The sequence below is a fragment of the Fukomys damarensis genome, unplaced genomic scaffold, assembly GCF_012274545.1.
Source record: "Fukomys damarensis isolate Sample0158 unplaced genomic scaffold, DMR_v1.0_HiC HiC_scaffold_19, whole genome shotgun sequence".
Lineage (NCBI taxonomy): Eukaryota > Metazoa > Chordata > Mammalia > Rodentia > Bathyergidae > Fukomys > Fukomys damarensis.
In genome coordinates this window covers 51,731,760-51,735,034 of record NW_022900931.1, presented here as the reverse complement: position 1 = coordinate 51,735,034, position 3,275 = coordinate 51,731,760, and the positions used below count along the sequence as shown (strand labels likewise).

Below are 3,275 nucleotides of genomic sequence, written 5' to 3'. Positions count from 1 at the left end.
CTCTAGTTTATCTAAAATAAAAGATTCCTTCAATGTTTTAGGAAGTGGTCAACACAGGCACTGGCATGGATTGAACATTTTGGACTGAAGGATGAGACCTGACTGTGCCCTATCTTTTGTCGTCTAACACTGGGGGATTCTGAAGGCCAATCTAGGGAGTGGAGCCAGAAGCCCAGAGCATGTAGGCTGGGGAGCATTACTTGGTTCAAATATTATACTCAGCCACCTGCTCACTGAAGGCCTGAGATGCTGAGGGAGGTAGGAGAGGAAAAGAAGATGGGAGGAAGAGAGGTGAATGTGAGTGAGATCCAGGGAGCAGTGAGATGGCCTTCTTAGGGATCCTGGGTAGTGAGGGGGTGGGGTAGGGGGCTCTGTTAGAGTGAGTGTCAACTTAATTTGCTTTAAATGTCTTTTCCTCTTAGTGGTTGGTGTCAGATATTGGGTCCAGCAATGAAAAACTGACCAATACCCAATTGTTAGCTGCTCCTGACATGGGATGAGGGTGCTATTTACAGAGACGGTGTCTCAGACTGAGGGATGCATGCAGATGTCATTTCCAAGTGCCTGGAGTACAGGTTGGGGAACTGTATTCAGTGAAGCCAGAGAAACCTGGATAGAGATTAGAAAAAGAAAACCTCTCATTGTAGTTGTGGATTCTAAATTGGTGATCTCCTGAGAAGTAGTGTCCTTCCAGCTGATGAACAGCTCTGCCCCTTCCCTCTCACTCCTTCTACACTTTCAGTGGGGGGAATGGCTTTGTGTTGTGCAAAAAGAATTCTTCAGTTCTGGTCACAAACATTGATCGAAAAACACAATGCCTGCTGAATGGAAATTGAACGCATGCATGTGTGCATGAATGAATCCAGGGAGTTGGGGACTTGTCATTAGTTAAACCATTTATTCCACACACATAGACTCAGTGTTCTGGATGACAGGGAAATCCAGACCCTTGTGCTGTGGGAGGCTGGGGTAGGATTCTCTGACATGGGCCCTGGTCCTTGGGCAGGGGCCTCTTGATTTGGCAAAGTAATTGAGGCTCTTTGAGATCTAAAGGGCATACATCATGTGTTCTACCCATACCTTGCTACCTTTTTGGCTATGTTTTGGATATTGGTTGAATTTCATGCTGAAATTGCTTCCAGCAGGCATCTGGAGTCATTGGTGAAACACAGCTTGCACAGATGAGGCCAGAGCTTCTTCCTGGGAAGGGATGCGTCAGAAATGTCTGTCTGGAGCAAGGTGGCCTGACAGCTGGGACCTTTAGGGTGGGAGCAGCCACAGCCAATATCTCTTCTTAGGGTACTTTGTGATAAACCAAGAGGAGAAGATGGGGCAGAGTAATCACAGAAGCCTCAAGCCTTGGGTTGGCTAGCTGGCTGGCTTGCTTTCTTCCCTTTACTTCCCTCCCTCCACCCCCTCTCCTTCCTTCCCCTCTCCTTCCCTTCTCTTCCTTCCTGTTTTTTTTTCCTTACAGGGTCTCTGTATGTAGCCTAAAGCTCAATGTGATACTCCTACCTCAGCCTCCAGAATGCTGAGATTGTGCTGGTATTACAGGCATGCACCACCATGCCTAGCTCAAGTCCTGGCCTTTAGAACCTTTGTCTAGACAGAAACAGTCAAGAACTCCTTTGGCCAGTCTTTCATAAGTCTGCAGACATCAGAATAGGGCTGCATCCTGTGCCTGACTCTTCCACCTTTCACCTCAGCAGTGCTCTCAAAGCACAATGTGAAACAGGCAACAGACCCCCCTAAGGACTGAGGTAAAAATCCCTCCCAGCCAGATTTGGTGGCTTATGCATGTAATCTCAGCACGTGGGAGGCTGAGGCAGGAGGATTGAAAGAGTGAATCCTGCCTGAGAAACTTAGCCAGAGCCTGTCTCAAAACAAAAACTAAAAATCCTTCCAACCAGCACCTCCAGGGATGTAGCTCAGGAGTCAGCAGCTACTTCAGCTCTCCAAGTGGCTCCTTTGCCTGTGAACTTTGAGGATGAGCCCCAGGAACACCCGGTAGGTGATTTACTGGTAGAAGTTACACAGTGTTGAATGAATGGGCTAACTTTCAGGTCACTTTTGTTAAAATGAACATTCCTTTAACCAGGACACAGGGAGCAGCAGCCATAAAAGAAAAGATTGATAAAGCAAACTTCATTAACATCAGGAACTCCTGTTCTTCAAAAGCTATCATGAAGAGAATGGAAAGGCAAGCCATGGACCAGGGAAGGTATTCATAACACTGTTCATGTATTGGATGAAGGGGTTGGTATCTGGGATGAGCCTGTGTGGTGTTAGATGGGAGAGTAGAGCTTTCTGCTTCTGTGGAGAAGGGTTGGGGTGGGGGCTGAAGAAGGGGCTGTGGGCTTCCAATGTGTGACCCAGATGGGAAAGACAACCCTGAGGGCCATTAGCCTGAGTGGCCCAGTGTGCCTGCCCCCGTGAGCAGAAAGGTTAAGCCACTTGCCCAGAGTCATTGCTGGTAGGTGGGGAAGCTGCGACTCAAATCCAGATCTTGTGATTCCTCACATGAGACACAGCAGCTACCATCTATCACTCGATGTCATTTCTACGTGTCTGCCAGCAAACGTGCTGCCTCTTCCTCCTGAGTCCCTCGCTTCTGGGCTGGTGGGCTTCTGTGTTTCTGTCCATTCCTTTTGAGCCACTCCTCCTGCCCTCTTTCCAGTTGCTGTGTAGGAGCCTGGATCTCAGTTTACCTGCTCATCATTACGTGAACACATGACTCCCCCTAGCCAATCATTTGTGATCCATCCTTTTGACCATGTGTGATGCTGAATCTCAATTGTCACCCGGAATGGATTAAAAGACACTAGAAGATTATGAAATCATGCTTCTGGGTGTGCATTGGTGGTGGTGGTAGGTTGTCCAGAGATGATTGGCATGCAGATCGACCAACTGAGGGGAACGACCAGCCCTGATGGTGGGCGACACCATCCAATAGGCTTGCAGCCCGGATGAAATGAACAGGAAGGAGGAAGTCGGCCTGTGATTGAAAACTCCTTTCTGCTCCAGTGGGCCTGTCTTTTGTGCTGCTGTTAACTATGGACATCAGACTCCGGCTCTTCAGCCTTTTAGTACAGGACTCTCCAGGGAGCTTCCCAGCCTCAGCTTCCAGTTGATGCTGCATCCTCAGTCCCTCTCGCTCTGTGACTTCGGCTTCTCCGAGCAGCTACTGGGTTCTCTGGTTCTCTAGCGTGCAGATGGCCATTGTGGATGCTCCTGCCACTGCTCCTTTCACCCCACCTAGTAAATCTCCTTGCATA

The 3,275-nt window shown here is 48.8% G+C and overlaps 1 long non-coding RNA gene across 1 annotated transcript; it reads left to right on the top strand.

Annotated features, from left to right (window-relative positions):
• Positions 1-652: 652 nt before the first annotated feature.
• On the top strand, positions 653-3,249 carry LOC104874040. The gene is made up of 3 exons (XR_783643.2): positions 653-2,007; positions 2,099-2,221; positions 2,678-3,249. It is a non-coding gene; the product is annotated as an uncharacterized LOC104874040 (long non-coding RNA).
• Positions 3,250-3,275: the final 26 nt, after the last annotated feature.